The 20,505-nt window shown below is 42.8% G+C and overlaps 1 long non-coding RNA gene across 2 annotated transcripts in view; it reads left to right on the top strand.

Annotated features, from left to right (window-relative positions):
- Positions 1-20,505, top strand: part of LOC124524257 (uncharacterized) — a 163,962-nt gene that overhangs the window by 135,098 nt on the left and 8,359 nt on the right. The window contains exon 3 of one of the 2 annotated variants that reach the window (XR_006965186.1): positions 11,283-12,783. The exons of the other annotated variant lie outside the window; for it this stretch is intronic. This is a non-coding gene — a long non-coding RNA (uncharacterized LOC124524257). Of the gene's footprint in view, positions 1-11,282; positions 12,784-20,505 lie in introns of those variants that run through there. 2 annotated transcript variants of the gene reach the window in all.

Genomic DNA, 20,505 nt, shown 5'->3' with positions numbered 1-20,505 from the left:
AGGTTGGAAGGACATGCACCTGGAGCTTTCATTGTGGTTTTTTTATACCCTGTTGAGATAGCAGACCTTAGAGAATGAATGGACCATACAAAGGATGTGGTGTCAAAGGCAAGAAGAAAGAAATAGTTCTTGGCGTCCTCAAGGCCCATTTGACCCTTCCTGTCCCCCTATTTGAGGAAGTTAAGAGAGCCACAGGTCAGATTCAGCAACTGGAGACAGGTAGACATTAGGGTACCCCAGACATCCAGACAAAACCAATACAGTTCCTGTTTTGCTTAAATTAGTTAAATTTATGTTTCTAACATTCAGAAGCAAAAAGTTTTGTCAGATAAAGACATTGCAATCTCTGTGTAGCTGGCACCCCACATTTCTCTCCTAGGCTGCTAGACTACGTTTCTAACCCCTTTCATTCCTGTCTGCTTCAGCAAGCTTTCTTTGGCTGCCTGTTAATGTGCCACCACTGAGATAGCACTGGTCCCTGCTGATATACATGGATATAACAAGACCTCTTGCACACTTTATCCATTCCTATGGAGTTTTGAATTCTGAACCAACCAACTCACCTTTCTCCATGCCTTGTCCTCCTTTCTTGGTATCCCCATTCCCAAGTGCTCATGTGAACTTGACTTCTAATCTTTCTTGACCCACTGTGGTTGTGCCCAACTCCACTCAGTACCAAGTGCTAAACTCACTATTCTACCTTTACTGTTGGTCTCTGGGTACCCCAATTACTGTCTCCAGTCTCTGAACCTGTCACTATCTTCACTGCTCTATGCCTCAGTTTCACTATCTGTAAAACTGAGATATTAATAAAATCTATTTCATAGATCGTGGTGAGGATCAAAGGCTTAATGAGTGCTTTATATATAACAAGAAATCAATACATTTTTAAAAATGTTTTAATGTTTATTATTTATTTGAGAGAGAGAGAGAGCGCGCGCGCGCGTGCGCATAAGTGGGGGAGGGGCAGAGAAAGACAGAGACAGAGACAGAGACAGAGACAGAGACAGAGACGGAGACAGAATCCAAAGCAGCCTTCAGGCTTCAGAGCCCGATGCAGGCCTCCAACTTATGAACCATGAGATCATGCTCTGAGCCAAAGTCAGACAGTTAACCGACTGAGCCACCCACACACCCCAAGAAATCAATGCATTGTAACTCAAGTTACATCTGATATTTCTAACTTTAATAAACAAGTTTAAATGTAGAGTCACACTTTTTTCATACTTAGTATTAATGAAAATGATATGATGAATATGATTAGGTTAGAAAACCTATAACTTTTTAGGTTTTCAGAGTTCTATTATTGAACAGAAATCTCAGGGAGATTTTCACGGATTTTCTTTTTGACTTTTTTTTAAATTTTTTTTCAACGTTTTTATTTATTTTTGGGACAGAGAGAGACAGAGCATGAACGGGGGAGGGGCAGAGAGAGAGGGAGACACAGAATCGGAAACAGGATCCAGGCTCCGAGCCATCAGCCCAGAGCCCGACGCGGGGCTCGAACTCACGGACCGCGAGATCGTGACCTGGCTGAAGTCGGACGCTTAACCGACTGCGCCACCCAGGCGCCCCTCTTTTTGACTTTTCTTTAAGAGAACCCAGGAGAAAATATCCTTTGGAAAAGACTGGTCTCTGATTTTAAGTAGAATTAAAATGTGCAAAGAGAGACCAGTGTGTGTGTGTGTGTGTGTGTGTGTGTGTGTGTGTGCATTTGCACACGCACACACACAGGTGTGGAATAGAGAGAGAACTATACTATATTTCATAACTAGAGTACCTTGAATTTGTAAAATTCTACCATGTCCTTAAGCCTCTTTTATTTTCAAGCTGATTGCATTCGACGCATATTGAAGGTTTCCACACTTCAAAACCTGTCCAGCCTGTTTTTCCTCCCTGTGTAGAGTTCTGTGACTGTACTTGAATAGCACCTGATATTCCATAGTCTCAGGGGTAAGCAGTAATGGCAAGAATGAGGCCTGCTTCTCCACTTACCTGATGAGGAAGGGTTCCCTCCTTCCTTCTTTACCCATCACTGAATGCTTCCCTTTCCTAGAAAAGATTCTCTTGGAGAATGCTACACTACATGGCATTCCTTGTTGTATTTACCACTCAATGAATTCTTGGTTGATGGAAGAATCTGTCCAGGTTTGAAAGGGGGATGGTGATAATACTTAAGAGTTTCTGAGGACATTAGAATGGGTTGATGTGTGTGCAACTCTCTGAATCAATGCCTGACACGTAGCTTCTTTTCTGAGGAATATCAGAAAGGAGTAGATCTTCCTTTTCCAAGGACTATCTGTGGGTCCATTTGAGTCCCCTAAATCCATGCTAACCCTCAAAATACCTCTGAGATCCAGACAGTTTGTACTAATGAAGTACTAGGGATCTTACCTAATCTTTGGGTGTCACCAATGTAGGGACATCAGTATTATTTTCACATCCAGCTGCTACTGACCTGTCCTCCTGGATGCTCCCACAAGTAAATGAGCACTGTTCCTCTCCTGCCTTCTGTATTTGAATGAATTGTGCTATAATCCAGACATTCCAAGGTTGTGCTTTCTTTAAACCAAATTAATCACTCTGGATCTTCCTTACCCCTTCTTTAGCCAGCTGTCTCCATGCTAGCATCTCAGGTTCCTTTTCCCTTTTGATTACTGTTTTTCATTTATATTATCAATAATATGTTGAGGTCAGCTGTAGTACTATCTCCTAATACCAACAACCCCACCTCCCTTCATGTCACAGTGTTTGTAATCTGGGTTGCTCATTTGGATCTTAGATGTCTCGGAGGCCTAGAGTCAGCTGGGAAATTCACTTTGTACGTCGTAAGTTTGATAATTGGTTCATTTTCATCCTGCATATATTAATTAGGATGCTGTGTTAGACTCTAGGATGCAAAGATAATAAGTCATACATCTTGCCCTCCACAAAGTTCCAGTCTAATGTAATGTATATTGTTAAAGACTTCCTAGAGTAAAAGAGAAGCCACACATTAAATTGGCTTCATTAGCAAGGAAACCGTATTATCTCACAGTAGTGAGCATCCCATACAATGCTTGAAGACTCCAGTTTCCCTTGTCGGTAGTTGTCTTGCTTAAATGGCATGTGTGTCTGGCTTCATCGTCAAACTGGTGGTAAGGTAGCTGTGCCAGTTCTAGGAAAAGTTTCGTAAAAGCTCCCCCAGGAAACTTCTCCCATTAAACTGGGTCTTAATGGCCAGGACTATATCACATGCTGTTTCCTAAACCAATCACATAGGAAGGAGAAGGGGATTACCAGAATTAGCTTAAGCTATTTATTTTGGGTACAGTGGATGTCGGGTAATTGCCCTATGACCACAGCAGTTGAAGAGGCGTAAGAAATGAGAAATTCACTATAGTGTGGTACGTGCCATGATAGGAATCTCTGAGATTCCAGAAGAATTGTCTATACATCGATTACCATATTTAATCATTTGTTGATGGAAAAACTTCAACTAAACTAAAAGATTTTCTGAAGTTTGTATAAAGTACAAGGATTGTATCCCCTAATGTCTAACTCTGGCTTCTTACACTAGGGTAATGCATTGTCTTCATCAGGGTATTAAGAGGTGCCCTAAGGGATTATGGGAAACCCAAAATAAACATGTTGCATCCTCTTCCCCTACCATCAGTTTTACTAAGTGCATTTTTGGAAGGAAAATCAAAGATCTATTATGGAGAAGATTACAAAATCTACATGAATCTTTAAGATAAAATCAGGGAATTCAATTTCCCATTGCTAAAATTGCTTTGGGTCCTGCCCCTGGCCTCTGAAGGTACACATTCCCTCCCCTTTGCCATGTAGTTTACTTGAATGGAATAGTTGAAGAGGGTCAGTCTGCATACATTTTCACTGTTTTGGAAGGGAATTGAATTAATCTGGATGCCCTCCTTTCCACACAACCATATTTCAATGATTGTGGGCCTTTGAAAGTTCTTCTCCAACTCGAACTCCAATATTTATGGTAGCTGTGTTTTATCATGTAAATATGTTTGCATTGTATTTATTTCTTTTTTAATCTTTTTTTTTAAGTTTATTTATTTTTGACAGAGAGCAAGATAGAGTGCGAGCATGAGCTAGGGAGGGGCAGAGAGAGAGGGAGACACAGAATCAGAAGCAGACTCCAGGCTCCCAGCTGTCAGCACAGAGCCCGACGCGGGGCTTAAACTCACAAGCCGTGAGATCATGACCTGGGCCAAAGTCGGATGCTCAACCGACTGAGCCACCCAGGTGCCCCACATTGTATTTATTTCTAAACCGCATATCTGAAATTACTCATTTCAATTCTTTATCATCTCTGAAACTATGTAGTGGCATGTATGGAAAATGACATTCAAAAAGAATGCCAGTAACTGTTGACATTCCCAGCACTCTTGTAGTTAATCAGTTAACAGACTTAAGTATTCTGTTGCAGAAATAGAAACAGAGAGCAAATCCACAAGGCAAATGAGTTCAGGTCTTCTTAACCTGCTCCTAGCATAACTTGAAGTAATAGAAACAGAACTAGTTTGAGAACGTCTCAAAGCACTCTTGAAAGGGGCTTTAGAGAATAAGCCACTTAGGAGGACAAATATATCTTGGATAATCCCACTGCTAATGTCAAGACCTCTTTGAATCAGGTCAAATTAAAATCGAGATGGTTCAACATGTCACCTTCTTAGCACACAGTGTCCTCTGCCTGTAGTAGCAATATCTCACACAGAAGCCACCTGATCACCTTTCTAGGTCCCAACCATTTTATCCCAGTGTTGTTGTTTTTCATCTGAGAATTGCCCTGATTCAGTACCAGGCTCATGTTTCTCCCCACTTCTTCCTGGGAAAACTCTTCTACTCCAAAGTAGGTTCCAAGCCTTATTATTCTTGGCTTTCAGTTAATTCTAAGCTTTCTTTGAAATGGCACTCCATTTGGGGCTCCTGCGTGTCTCAGTCGGCTAAGTGTCTGACTCTTGATTTCAACTCAGGTCATGATCCCAGGGTCGTGGGATTGAGCCCTGCATTGAGCTCCGCACTGAGCATGGAGCCTGCTAGAGATTCTCCCTCTCTCCCTCTCTCTCTGCCCCTTCCCTGCTTGTGCTGTCTCTTTCTCTCTCTCTCTGTCTCTCTCAAAAATAAATTAATAAACATTAAAAAAAAATAAATGACACTCCATTTGTTTAAATGAGTGAGGGCTTTCCTGGGATCATGGATAGCTTTTGCATTGCCATCGACTCATTTGTCTGGTTTATTGAGTATCTACTATGAGCCAAGCACTAAGTAATGGCAGTGCAATGGTGACAAGGCAGGCACTCATGGAGCGTATGGTCTGGGGGTGAGATCCAGCTGCTGTGATGAGGTGCTCACCTGAGGAATCAACATTCAAGCTAAGTCTGGAAAGATAAACAGGAGGTCATTGGGTGAAATCCTGGGGTGGAAAAGAGTTTTTAGAACTGAAAGAACTGCAGAGGAAGAGCCTGAGGAAAAGAAGACCAGTATTGCCTTCTGTAATGAGGCAAAACATGGAACAGAAACCCAGGCAAAAAGCCTAAAAGGTTACTCAGAGTAGCAGAGCAATCCTTGCAGTCAGATCTCATAATTTGAAGTATTTCCTGATTTAACCATCCTTTTCTCTAAATAAGCAGAAACGTCAGCCCAAATTTAATGACTATACAGGTGTTAGAGTACAGATGAACAGAGTGCCCTAGGTTTCTGTTTGAGCAATTCTCCTAGTTTTCAAGGACTCTGGTGTGAAGGACACAGAAGTGTCAGGCTTCGTATGGGGACGCTCATTCCCAGGTGTCTCAGCAGATGAAAATCCTCACGCTCCCCACAGTGGGAGCTGGACTGCATGCACCCCACACTCTCCTAAGCTGTGCGGAGCATGGTGAATAAAGTACCAAGCATCAACCTGCTTGGCAATTGCATTTCAATCAATTTCATTTGCTGCTTAAACAATATATGTGAATTGGAGACTGGTAAGTGGTAGAAGACAGTCCAGCAATCAATCCTTGCTCTTGGGATTCTTCCCTTAAGACTTGTTTGTTACAAACACGATTTTTTTTCTCTTCCTTTTAATTCAATTTTACCTTGAATGACTTCTCGAGAAGTACTTGAATTCTGATTATATTGTATTGCTTTTCCTGAAAAGTCTTTATTCTTTTAAAATAATTATTGCATGCGTACAGCATGACGTGTATGTTTGGATAACATAGACGATGTCTGGAGGGGCACACGAAAAACTAGGCATAGTGGCAGCCTTTATGGAGGGGACAAGGGCAGGGCTGTCACTTCCTTCCATAGCATCTTCTTGTGGTTTAGATGAAAAAGATTGTTTCCTCAGAGCCCAGAGTTGTGGCTTATCCAGCAGAGCCCAGGCTAGATTATAACCTCCACTCACTGCCTCAGCCACATGCCATCGTGCAGTAAACAATTTGAGCAATCTTACATGGCAGTCCTGAAAATGAGGAGCTGGGGAACCAGGATGGGAGAGAGACTTACATTTCATTCACTCCATAACATTTTGTATGATTTCATGTGCATTTCAAAATTAGAGACCAAAAAGTAATATGTGCTGATACAGAAAATAAGGAAAAGAGAGCCCGCCAAAAAATAAACAAAAATCATCCAGTGAACCCAACTCAAAATCACGGTCAATAATTTGATGTATTTTCCTTTAGTTGTTTCCTGTCTACGTTTAGTGAGTTTCACGGTGGAGTTCACGTGCAGTACTGATTTCCGGCTTTTATTTTTACTGTGTTTTGTCCAAGAGACATCTTTTTCCAGTCGAGAAATTTGAACACCTTTTCCTGATGATATACCTATTGCATGCTCTTTGTAGAATATTGAGGAAATATAGGTAAAGGGTTAAGATGTGTTCTATGTTATTTATTTATTTATTTGTTTCTTGGTAAGAGTTTTACTGAGATACAGTTCACATATAAAGTTCACCTGTTTCAATTGTGCAACTCAACAGCTTTTAGTATATTTACAGAGTTGTGCGACCATCCCTATAATCTAACTCTAGCACATTTTCATTGTCTTAGAAAGAAACCTTGTCATCCCCCCATTTCCCCTACCCTCCCTCCAGACCCCCTCAGTCCTAGGCAACCACTAATCTACTTTCTATCTGTGTACACTCGCCTAATCCAGACATTTTATGTTAATGGAATCAGAAAATAGGTGATCTTCTCTGTCTCCTTTCACTTAGCATAGTTTCTTCGAGATTCATCCAGTTTGTAGCAGGGATCAGTATTTCCTTCCGTTTTCCGTCATTACTTATTTTTTTATGATTGCTTGATTATTTATTCTTGATTTATATATTTTATTTATTCACAAATCACAAAAATCACCCTTTTAAAATGTTTATTTATATATTTTGAGAGACAGCACCAGCAGGGGTAGGGGCAGAGAGAAGAAGCGAGCGAATCCTAAGCAGGCCCCACACTCAGCATAGAGCCCCATGCGGGGCTCTATCTCATGACTGTGAGATTATGACCTGAGCTGAAATCAAGAGTTGGATGCTGAAATGACCCAGCCACCCAGGCCCCCCAAAGTTGTTCTTTTTAAACACATGTTTTTACTTCTTCAGAGTATATACCTAGGAATGGAATTGCTGGGTCGTATGGTAATTCTGTTTAACCTTTGGATAGATCGCCAATCTTTTGCACAGTGACTGTACTATTTTATACTCATACCAGCCATGTGCAAAGTTATAATTTCTCCCATCCTTGCTGTCACTGGTTATTGTTCTTCTTTTTGATTGTATCTATTGTCGTGGGTATGAAGTGGTATACCATTGTGGTTTTGATTCGCATTCCCTAAGGATTAATGACGTTGAGCATCTTTTTATGTGCTTAGTAGGCATTCGTATATCTTTTTTTTTTTTTTTTTTTTTTTTTTTTTAGTTAAAAGCAGGCTTCATGCCCAGATTGGAGCCCAGTGCAGGGCTTGAACTCACAACCCCTGAGTTCAAGACCTGAGCTGAGATCAAAAGTCAGATGCTTAACCGATTGAGCCACTCAGGCGTCCCTCATATATCTGCTTTAAAGAAATGTTTATGCACATCCTTTGCCTATTTTTAAATTGTGTTATTTGTCTTTTTCTGACTGAGTTGTAGCTCTTTATATATTCTGGATATAAGTTCCTTATCAGATAAAACATTTTCAAATATTTTCTTCCAGTCAGTGGCTGTTTTGTTTTGTTTTGTTTTTCATTTTATTTATGGTATTCTTTGAAACGCAAAAATTTTTAATTTTGATAAAGTCCAATTTATTTTTCTCTTTTGTTACTTATGCTTTTCATAGCATATCTAAGAAACCACTGTCTAATTCAATGTCACAAAGGTATACAATTATGTTTTCTTCTAAGAATTTTGCAGATTTCCCTCTTACTTTTAGTTCTTTGGTCTATATTGAGTTAATTTTTGTATACGATGTGAGGTAAGAGTTCACATTCATTGTTTTGCATGTTTGTATCCAGCTGTCCTAACAGCGTTTGTGCAAAAGACGATGCTTTCCCATTGAGTGGTGTTGGCTCTCAAAAATCAATTGACCATAAATGAGAGGATTGATTTCTGCACTGTTGATTCTCTTCCATTCATCTATATATCTGTCCTTATGCCAATGCCACTCTGTCTTGATTACTATAACTTTGTGGTAGGTTTTGACACGTGATCTGTTGAAGTTAACAAAACATCCAATTAAAAATAGCTTAAACTATATAAGGCCCTTTATTGTTTACATCTCATTGCAAGCCATCTGAATGTGGGCTGCTTCCAGCTTGGTTTGACATCTCAACAAAGTCAGCAAGAACCCAGGCTTTTCCTATACTTTTTTTTTTTTTATCTTTGCTGTCAACACATGTCCTCTTGGTCACAAGATAGCTGCTGTGGCCCAGAGCATTGTGTCTTCATACAACAGTGTCCCAAGCAGGAATCAAGGAATATGCTGACAAAACTCTGTGTTCTTCCTTTTTTGTTTTCAGAGGGAAATCTTTTCCAGAACTCTTTAGAAGGCTTCACCGTATATCTTACTGACAGATGGGGTGTCATGCCTTCCCTCAGATCAATCATCGTTGATTCTAGGGGTATGGAAAATGAAGGCTCTGAAAAGGGGGATAGATGGTTGATGAACAGACAGCCGACACCATCTGTGGAAATACATAAACATGCAAAGAATAAACCAAAATGATCTGAAAGCCCACCAGACTGAGATGCTAATGGAATCTTTTTAGAGTGAGGAGATCTGCCTTAAATTTCTTTGGTGCCAGTTCCTTCAAAAGTGAAACTCCTGTTTTCTTCCTCTGTTATTGATTCAAGACCAAATGATGAAGTTCTTTTCTTCATTCCTTTCAAATACTGCCTAGAGCTCTCTGAGCTCTTGATCTGAAGAATATACATCTGTTTTCTCAACTCTATAAAATATCCATAGGCCTTCAGCCTGTTAGCATGCAGCTTTCAGCTTCTTTCTCCTGTTGACAATCCATTTTGTAGTTGAGAACAAAATGCCACTCATGTCAACTTTCAGTTAATTTTAGAATAGTAAGATAAAGTAAATACCTTTACATCTTTTTTCTTCTTTTTCTTTTTTTGGCATGCCAAACTTTGCTTTTATTTTCTTCTTACTGCTCAGGGCCAAATAGTTGAAATTCCTAGCAATAATCCTACCAAATCATTCTGTATTTTTTAGCAATAACAGGAAAATGATCTATTTTTTTATAACTTACTTGTTTGATGGCCAGAGTATACTGGTCTTGAAAGTTTTTACTACTTTGCAAGCTATTATCTTGGCTGATTTCTCTTATTTTGTTTTACTACAGTTATTGGCACATAGATAGTATGATTGATCTTTAGAGAGTCAAGATTCCTTACGTATCTTTTTGTTTTCCTTCTGTCATTTGTTGTATAGAAGTGAAGTTCCACTGGGTTTCAAGTAACTACTCTTTTTTTAAAAATTTTTTTTTCAACGTTTATTTATTTTCGGGACAGAGAGAGACAGAGCATGAACGGGGGAGGGGCAGAGAGAGAGGGAGACACAGAATCGGAAACAGGCTCCAGGCTCTGAGCCATCAGCCCAGAGCCGGACGCGGGGCTCGAACTCACGGACCGCGAGATCGTGACCTGGCTGAAGTCGGACGCTTAACCGACTGCGCCACCTAGGCGCCCCTCAAGTAACTACTCTTAACTCCCATAAAAATGATTCTATTACTTTTCATCACAGAATTTCTTTTTCTTCTTATTGCTGTTTATTCTTACTTAAATTGGGTAAGTCCAAAGGGTGGGCATTTTGTCACATTCACTTCCTGGAGGAATAACACAAGTCCCAGAGCCATTCATACCCTATAAACTGTAGTGTGAGGCCAAAGAAAATAACTTATAAGTACAAAAGAAATTAACCTTCTGTCTCTCAAATTAAGAAGGATTGGAAAAATTAGCAGTATATCCTTTAAGATGCTTTCAAATGCTTTTCCCACTGATCTTCAGCAAATTACCCAGCTTCTCTTTATCTCAGTTTGTTTATCCATGAAATGGGGCCAGCAATGCCTTTCTCCCTTGGAGCTTGGGATAATACTGTGAGAATCAACTGATGCTCTATGTGGGGCTGCCTTTATTTATTTTGAACATAGGGTGCTATATAGACCAATTATTACTATTTTAAGTTTGTCCTTGATGGTGTGCATGTAAATTAAGTATAAATAAGAGGTGACAAATTATGGGGGTGAGAGGTAAGTCACAACATTGATCCTATTTCTTCTTCCAAAATGAAGATCAGCTCTTTCCCACTGACCTATGTGGGCTTCTTGGGAACCAACATCTCCTTCAAGTGCTTTCACATCGACACAAGATGACTTCTAAAATTTGACTTGGCAAGAGCTTCCAATATCTGTTCAATGGATTAACCAGTAAAAATGGATACAATGTGGAGTCTAACATGTTGCTCCCCTTTTTGTACCTCATACAATAAAGATAGCACCGCTCCTTTTTCCTTTGAGGAAGAAGAATTTGGTTTAGTAAAATAACAGATGGGATTTTTGAAGAAGATGAGAAGGTTTGGTTTGGTTTCTTCCTTTTTTTTTTTTTTCCTCTAGGAGTGGAATGAGTTTGCCAAAGAGTAGAAGCTGGATAGATGCCTTAGTGCTGGATATTATTTAGTTTGTAGTGTTTTTTAGATCTTTGTGAGGCCAGAAGCCATTCAGAGTCATGAAGGCAGCTATAGAACTTAACCAGCCTCCTGGTCAGCCTTGACCAGGCTATTGGCAATAACGACTGGTTCCTTCCCTTTCAGGATTCTACTACTTCCGCCTACTCCCTTCCATCTCCTCCTGCTTGAGTCCAAGACTAAAGCTCTCCTTGCTCTCTCAGCCAAGGGGAAGAGGAGAGAAAGCAGGAGTAGAGGGAAGAACAAGACCACGTAGCCTCTGGATCAAGTGGGATTGAAGCAGAACTTCTCTTCCCCCTACAAGCCCTCCTGCCTCCTCCTTGGGGTGAGATGGAGAAAGGGGAAGGTCAAAGAGACCCCCTGAGTGAGAAGCCTGACTCTGAACAGTTGCTTTGAAGGGGACATCTTCACCCACCAAACCCTCACCCTGCTCTGCAGGTTAATGCCCTGTGGTCCTGGTGGGATGAGAGACCTGTTGGTTTCCTTTGGCTTAGTTATGCAGACATTCCCACAAGCCTACCCTAAGCCTTTTCTTCTCACCCCTGGAATTCTGCAGCTGTCACCCAGATGGGCTTCCCTGGCCCCCTACTGCTCAAGCATCCTCTTCCGCCATTTTACCTAAGCTCCACAAATCTGGGATCTGTATTGCCCTAGGGCCTTAGTTCTTTTTGCTCTTCTGCCTTGGAGGACTATTTGTGTCTCTTCCCACATCACCTAGCTCTCTTCCATTCAACCCTTTGTCTCAGCTGCTGTTTCACAGCCTCAGAGACGCACTCCCTGACCCCGCCCCACACCGCCATCCTACATTACCTGTCTCCCTTAGAACCCTTGGGGCAATGCCTGCTTCCTCGGTATTTCTTGTTCCCTTGTCTGCCTTCCCCCCTCTACTCTAAGACCCCCTTAGACAGAGATCATCTGTTTTGTCACAGTGCATTCTAGGTACTTAGTTCCCTGCCTGACACATAATGCAAACCCAGTACATAATTTTTTTAATGACCAAGACGTACGTACTTGGGGAATGGATGAACTTCTTTCTGTATTCACTGTCGAGACAAACGGTCATTCATTTGTCAGTTCAATAAACAGTTACTGATTGCCCACTATGTGCCAGCCCCTGGGGAGACAAATATGAATAAGACCCTTCCCCTATTTCCACCAGTGGTTTCTGAATGGGGGAAGTAGGTACCACCATACCTAGGGACAGTCACAATGTGTGCAGGCGCTTTTGTTGTTGGTATCGTAATGACTGGGAGCAGTCCTGGGGATGTAGTGGGCAGAGCCCAAGGTCACAAAACATGTTCCAATGCATGGGGTTCTCCTGTACAGGGAGAAACCGTCCAGCCACGCCACCCCCACCTCACCTGCAGGGATTCCTGATAGAGCTTCCGGTCTAATAGAGAAAAGAGGAGAAAGGAGAAATACCCTGCTGCAAGAGAAACTTTGTAGCAGTGCATGGCCCAAGGGAGACATCAGTATTCCACCTTGGGGTCATTATGGGAATTTTTTTTAATGTGCCAAAGAAGGGCTTCACCCCAGGTAAGAAGGCCCTAATTTAAGTGAAACGATGAGGCTCCTGGGTGGCTCGGTCGGTTAAGCGTCCAACTTCAGCTCAGGTCATCATATCGCGTTCGTGAGTTCCAGCCCCACATCGGGCTGTCTGCTGTCAGTGCAGAGCCTGCTTTGGGTTTTCTGTCTCCTCTCTCTGTCCCTCCCCCACTCTTGCGCTCTCACTCTCTCTCAAAAATAAACATTTTTGAAAAATAAAAGTAAAAGAAATGAAATGATAAAACCAAAAATTAAAGTACTAAAATATAGTTTGTGATGAAAATCACTGTTCCCCATTTTTAGGGTAAATCACAAAAAGGTAAGTGAAAATAATAGAAAATGACATTCCAGTTCTTTCTCAACGGGCTTTGAGTTGATTATAGCTCTTTGTGAGTGCATGAAAACCATTATAAAATGATTGCTGTATCCTTCCCCAATCTGCCTTTTTGGGGGACTATCAAGAGGAAAGAATGTTTCCCTCAGTGAAAGTCATGTGAGAGGAAGACCAGGGTATATAGCATTTAATTAGACAAGGGATCATCAATCCTTGCATGACCGACACGTTGGGCAGGAGAGTCCTTTTTTGTGGAGGCCGTCCTGGGCATTTTAGGATGTTAAGCAGCATCCCTGGCCTCTACCCACTAGACGCCAGTAGCCTCCTCTCTCTCAGTTGTGACAACCAAAAATGTCTCCAGACATTGCCACATGTCCCAGAGGGAGGGATGCAAAATTTCCCCTGATTGAGTGCCATTGAACTAGACCTTGTTTTCATCCCCCTCAGGCCCGATGTCAGACGTTCAGAGTCTATCAGAATTTAGCCATACTGGCTTTTCAGGTACATAGACAGTACAGCTTAAAAATGTCCACTGACAGTGAACTCTGTCTTTTTGATGGGCAGAGGGGACCATTGGAAGCTGCTATGTTACCAACTGGCTATCTCTTTCTAGAGACAGGAGTTGGCATTTTGTGTTGTCTTTCTGGCATCGTGCTCTTCTTCCTGCTGATTGCTCAAAGGAGAACTCCAGGAGCCTCAGGGATAATGACAATTTCTCTTTTACCTCTGTAGCCGAACTCTCAGGTGTCTGAGTAATGCTGTCACCCGAAGCATCTCTTTAAGTCTCCAGAGAGAGCTGCAGGAAATTACAGTGTATTGCAGAGAACTCTGATGTTAAAGAGGAAGGAAAGTCCTCAGAAAGAAAGGAAAGAAAGAAAGAAAGAAAGAAAGAAAGAAAGAAAGAAAGAAAAGAAAAGAAAAGAAAAGAAAAGAAAAGAAAAGAAAAGAAAGGGCAAGATAATTTTGAAGCAGGCTTGATTTAGCTCCCTTTCCACTGGAAATTTTAGACCAGCTTCAAGGGTGTGTGCCTGGGATCTGGTTTGTCCCGTGTGGTTAGTCCATTTTAAGAATGATGCCACACTTGGGTCGCTCTTTTCTCCACTGCTGCACATCTGGGTTCAATTGTTCCCCCCACTTCCCTCCCATTGGTACCTGGTGTGGAGGAACTTGACCTTCCTTCCTTCTTGCCCTAGAACCTCAAATCTCTCCTTCCACAGGAGAGGAAAGCTGTTTGGCTTAGAAGCAGTATCAGTGTTGACATTGGTGGCAACAAGATGTCTTGTCTTGTCTTGCATTCAGCTCTGAGTGTCCACCAGCTCTCCAAGTCCCCAGGGAAAGTTGGCTGTGCTGGGGAAGACCGAGCTTCAAAAAGCTTTTTGGGAACTCGACTTTTTTTTTTTTAATGTTTATTTATTTTTGAGAGAGAGACAGAATGTGAGCAGATGAGGGGCAGAGAGAGAGGGAGACACAGAATCTGAAGCAGGCTCCAGGCTCTCAGCTGTCAGCACAGAGCCCGACGCAGGGCTCGAACCCACAAACCGCGAGATCACAACCTGAACCGAAGCTAACCGCCTAACTGAGCCACCCAGGCGCCCCTGGGAACTTGACTTTAGACCTATGCACAAAGAGAGAACAGTCCCGGTTTCTAGAGCATCTCTTCTGAGAGCATGGTGTCATGAGACAGAGATAATTGACCTGTTGGAGGTTTTATTCTGGTATTCCCTTTGCTGCCCGACATTTCCGAGAATACAGTCATGCTGCATCATTAAAAAAATAAATATACCACAACCATTCACTCATACTAATATGCCACTTTTGAAGTTCAGTAGTTTTCCATTAGAATGATGACATTTTCATTTTCAAACCAAGTTCAACTTCTTTTGATTCCATAAGACCTAGTATATTCTGATTTTGTATAAACACCGTGACTATTATGTTGGGAAATATCATCAGAATGCTAATACTAATGAGCCCATAGAGGAACTTACTGTGAAGAATTGTTTCCAAATCTTGGAACAGGTCTTGTGTCCAGTGAACTAACCAAAAACTCTTAGGTGATTTTATTAGTAATAAAAAGAAGTAAAAAGTAGTAAAAGAAATGTCATTTAAAAGTTTCGTGATTATGGGCACTTCAAAAACAATAGGCACTTTGAGAACTCATTTTGTGTTCTGACTGATTGAGTTTCAACTGAATTAAGATTCCAAAGGCACATTTGAAACCTGAAATAAAGCTGATTTACTTGTCGATAATCTGTCCTGAAGCCTTCTGAGCTAGTTCAGGAGACAGGCTTTGGCACCTTAACTTTCTGCCACTTAATAGCAAAGATTACAGCCCAGGTGTGAAACCATCAATAAAATACAGACAATTGTCCTACAGATGGATTCTGGGGGAAAAAAAACAACATCCTGGAATTTGCTCTAGTGCTTTTGCTGTAAGAAATGTCATATAGGGGCACCTGGGTGGCTCTGTTGGTTAAGCGGCTGACTCTTGATCTGGCCCAGGTCATGGTCCGCGTTGGTGAGTTCAATCAAGCCCAGCATCAGGCTCTGCACTGACAGTGCAGAGCCTACTTGGGATTCTCTCTCTCCCTCCCCTCTCTCCACCCCTCCCCCACTCACTCACACTGTCTTGGCCTCTCTCAAAATGAACATTAAAACAAAACAAACGTTATACTATTATATGCGACTGAAATGTACACATATTCTAAAGGAAAATAGACACTGGTGGCATATGAGGCTCCTTGAGGCTTTTTCCCAAATGCCTTAGGCAATATCAATTCCTGGGGGAGAACGTAAAAAAACAAAAACAAAAACAAAAACCATTAATTATCTGGTGACTTCATGAGTGGCCAAACAATTTCCTTCAGTTTGAAGTGGAGCATAAACCACCTGTGCTGTTTTGCGCTGACAACTGCTGCTAGACATATCCAGAGGCCGAATTCTCCAGAACCAAATCAGGGATTCTCCTGTGAGCGTGATTTCCCAGCAAATAATAACTGGAAGCTATCTGCTAAAGACCAAGAACACTCTTTGTTTTTCTCGAGAACAGACTGCTGCATTGGAATTAGCACAGTGTGAAGGTGAGGGAACCTGCCCTCTGGCTGGCAACAACAGGCGGGGTTGTCATTTTCGTGGAGACCCTCAAATTAGAAGCCAAGGCAAGTTGTGCAGGCGCGCACACACTGTTGCTCTGAGACCGTTGTCTTCATCTCCTGCCTCCAGCACAACCAAGGAGACGTTCAGGGCTGTCCCCCCAGGGAAGTGAGGTCCCAAGGGATGCTTCGGAGGATTTTTTTTTTTTCCTCCTGCATCTGTGGCTGCCCAGAGGTATTTATCAGCGTGTACAGTGTGTACAAAGACCCTGTAGTGTAAAGTGAGATGCTTCCCAAAGCGGTTTAGGAGGCTCAGGCTGCTGCTGTGTGTGCGTGTGCGTGCGTGTGTGTGCGTGTGTGTGTGTGTGTGTGTGTGTGTCTCCAGAACGCGCAAGCAAGAGCGCTGAAATGCAGCTCTCCTCTCTGCCTGCAAAGAGTCGCTCCACTTCCCCCTCTGCCCAGCGCACTCGGGGAGCGCCAGGGGGAGTCCTCGCCGGCCAGGGCTTCCCGCGCCCCGGGAGCGCCGAGGGCTCGCCTGGCGGAGCTTAGCGCAGCTCGCTCGGCGCTGCCAGCCAGCGGAGCGGGCGGGGGTGGACACTGGGCTTCTGTGTGCCAGCCGCAGCCGTTGGCTGGCGGGCGCCCAATCCCGGGGCATGCCGCCGGAGGCTGGCCGGGACGCACGGTGAGAGACGAGTTTGGTGGAAGGCTTGACCCCCAAGCTGCCCGCAGAAGCCGGCGTCGGGAACCTAGGCGGTCGGGCCGCGGCGGTGGGGGCTTGCTGCGCTGCAGCGGCGGGGAGCCGGGCAGCCCGGGGTCCCAGGGAGGAGGCGGCATGGCTTCGGTGTTCATGTGTGGAGTGGAGGACCTGCTGTTCAGCGGCAGCCGTTTCGTGTGGAACTTGACCGTGTCCACGCTGCGAAGATGGTACACGGAGAGGCTGCGGGCTTGCCACCAGGTGCTGCGGACGTGGTGCGGGCTGCGGGACGTGTACCAGGTGAGCAAGGGCGCGCGGCGCCCCAGGGCCCTTGCAGGATGCCAGGCGCTCTTGGGAAGCCGGTTCCACCTGTATGATTTTATTCTCTTTCTCTCTCTCTCTCTCTTTCTCTCTCTCTCTCTCTCCACCTCTCTCTTTCTTTAAAACTCCTAGCGGGCTGCTTGGCTCCTGGGTCAATTTTCAGCAGCTGTGGATAACTGTTGCCTGACAAAGCTGGTGGATTGTCCCCCGTTGGGCTCGGGGGCACTTGCGAGTTCCTACCAGCATTTGCAGACGTCTGTTACAGAGTGATGGTGTACTGCCTGGCACTTAGCTAAGAAAGCTGTGGCTTTGCAGCAGAAGGTCTGCCCGAAGCGACTTTGACATTCAGACGATCCCTTCTTTTTCTTGTATTGGGGGTGGGGGTGGGGGTGGGGGTGGGGGTGAGCATCTCAGGATCAGCCATGTCACACCAATTTACCATCAGAGGGGCCTTGATGGGTTTTCATTCTTTGATTGTATTTCAGTTTTCCATCAGGCAGCCCCACATCGCAAGGCAGAGCCAGGAAAAGCTGATTCTGTGTCTACTGGCTTTTGGAGGAAGGACAGCAAATTGTGAATACTTTGCAGGAGGAGGATGGCTAGGGGAGGGAGGGGTGGCCTGGCTGATCATTGTCAGGATGCTTACATTTGGATTTAGTCCCCTCACACAACACAGCCTCTTTATTTCTCTGCTAGGTCCCATCCTGCAGACAAAAAATGCAGCAACTTTATTCAACTGGGAGACCGTTCATCTTCTCTGGGGACTGAAGCTTCCCTGGATTTTTTTTTTTTTTTTTTTTTTGGACAGTCATTTGTGGGTTTAAATAAAGTCCTCTGCTTGGGTTGTTAATATCTTTGAGGTTAAAAAAAAAAAAAAACTACATTGCATTTAGGAAGATTAAGCCTGGTGTTTGCTATAGGAATATATCATCATGTTTTCTTTCCTGAGATGTGGAAAGAGCTTTGTTGCAGTTCCTGGCTCCCCCTACTCTCACCCCCTTCCCACTATGGCTATAATGTATATCTCATTGTATTGAGTCCTATATGGGATCGGAGCCTCTGGTTTTGACAGGCTGTAGTCTTTCATCAATCAAGCAAAATTAAAAGATCGGTTCTGGGGGTTAAATTGTGGGCGTGTAAAGAATCAGCATCCCCTTGTCATCCTTGATGTCCGTATCAGCCTTGTTAAAATGTGAGGAACATTTGCTTCTTGCTTTCACGACTCCTACTTTGGGTAATATGTCTCTCATGTTTTGCAGTTTGTGAGAATCCCACAGCCAGGCTGAGAAGCGGGGCAGCATGTGGGGGTTTGAGAGTAGTATGGAGCTGTGGCATAGATCCCATCTGGCTACAGTCCACGGATCACCTGGCATTTCGGAGCCTGAAGTGTCTGCCTTTGAGCATTTTTCTCTTTGGGGAAATCATTGTTGCGTTGGTCTGTAGGAGAAGTGACCCCGATAGAGTTTTGTTTTTGCTCTTTAAGGTTGGAGAAACTTTTAAAAGGAGAACACAAGTATTGGAACCAACCGGACAGCCTTTATGTGTCTCTCCCCAAGTTCAGGGGAGCTATAGTTTATCTCTTTGCAGTCAGTGACCAGATAAAAAATGGAGGTTCCAGGATCCGGAGACCCCATGGACTCTTTATAAGTTTTATCAATAATTATTTTTAAGAAGCACAGCAACTTGAAGGATTATCCTACTAAACTGAAGATTTTCTCTTCTTTAAATGGATGGGGACTGAGCCAATACCCTCTCATGATAATAAAAAGGGACATCTAAAATAATTATAAGTGGAAAATGATCTCTAAGTTTAGAGTTTCCTGTACATGGGAAAAGAATTTTTAGAATATTTTAAAACTTGCAAGGACCATAGATTTCTTAATTGCACAATATAAACTAATTGCTAGCAAAGAAACACCATTTTCGGGACGCCTGGGTGGCTCAGTCAGTTAAGTGTCCAACTCTTGGTTTCGGCTCAGGTCATGATCTCATAGTTTGTGAGTTCGAGCCCTGTGTCAAGCTCTGTGCTGATGGTGTGGAACCTGCTTGGGATTCTCTCTCTCTCTTTCTCTCTGTCTCTCTCTCTCAATAAATAAATAAAATTTTTAAAAACTTAAGAAAAAGAAACACTATTTTCATTAATGCCTTTTAAATAATGATCAAGAAAGTAGTTATTTAAATTATATAGAACTGAAAGGCAGTATAATAAAGTAGTTAATACCTTAGGCTCCAAGTTAGAGAGACATAGGAATAAATCCGACCTCTGCCTACACTTGATCATGAGTAAGTTACTTACCCTTACTATGCTTCAGTTTAATCATGCATAAAATGGGAAATATGATAGTGCTAATCACAGAGTTTGATAAAAGAATTAATTGACACAAGATATTTAGCCCAGTGCCTAGAGTTTAGGAGACATTCAACAAATGTTATCTGCTCTGTCATTTTAGAAACCCAACTCATACTAACCTACAAATTAAAAAGAAGGCACTTTTGACACAACTGAGAAGTCTAGCAGTTGGATGAACTTCAGGTATGGTTTGATCAGAGCACTATACTTGTTGCCCATGATTCTTCCAGCCTTGTTCGTGTGTTGGCTTTTTCTTCGGCTGGTTTCTTCCATCATGATAGCAGATAGCTGCAGCAGTTCCAGGGCTTAGATCCAGATATCAATCCATTCAGGAAGAAAGAAAATTTCTCATATCCACCAGCTATCAAAAAAAAAAAAATTCCAGTTTTCACTCTGATGGGTTAACTTAGGGACGGTGCCCACCCCCAATGCCATGCACTGAATGGCACAGGGAATGGGATTATAATTCAGGCATTCTCAATGGGAGTGACATGACCCCCAAGAGGCAAACATTGTTTCTTAAAGGTAGGAGGGTGGCACAAGAATCTTACTCTTTTTTTGTGTATAGAGCACAGATGTACATAGAATACCTAAACAGATATACAGGATTCTACTGGCATTAGAATTTGCAGGGGGAGGAGGTGACCAGCAAACAAAAAAGTATCTAAAAGGCTCCTTAAAAAGATGATCGTGAATAAAACTGTTGAGAAACACTAATTACACTGATTGGCTTAGACCAGTGGGAGAGCAGACCCGTTTGTGAAGCTGGGAGTGAAGTTGGTCCCAGGCAGACCACACAGCTGCCAAACAGTGGGGGAGGGTCAATGCTGAGTTGAGTTGCAACCAGCAATGCCCCCTATACTTGAATTATTAGAACCTCAAATCTAGAGCTCTCTAATATAATAAAGATTAATGGCAAATATATTTCTAAGTATTTCACCGCCGTAATTTGAGTTAAAGGGGTGGGGGCTCATCATTAGAATACCCTTATTGCTATCCCATAATTACAAATT

This window comes from Lynx rufus, unplaced genomic scaffold (genome assembly GCF_022079265.1).
Source record: "Lynx rufus isolate CCGP_SWC_20201006 ecotype Redwood Valley unplaced genomic scaffold, mLynRuf1.p SCAF_4, whole genome shotgun sequence".
NCBI classification, from domain to species: Eukaryota; Metazoa; Chordata; class Mammalia; order Carnivora; family Felidae; genus Lynx; species Lynx rufus.
The sequence above is the reverse complement of the archived record's forward strand: the minus strand, read 5'-3'. Positions and strand labels throughout refer to the sequence as shown.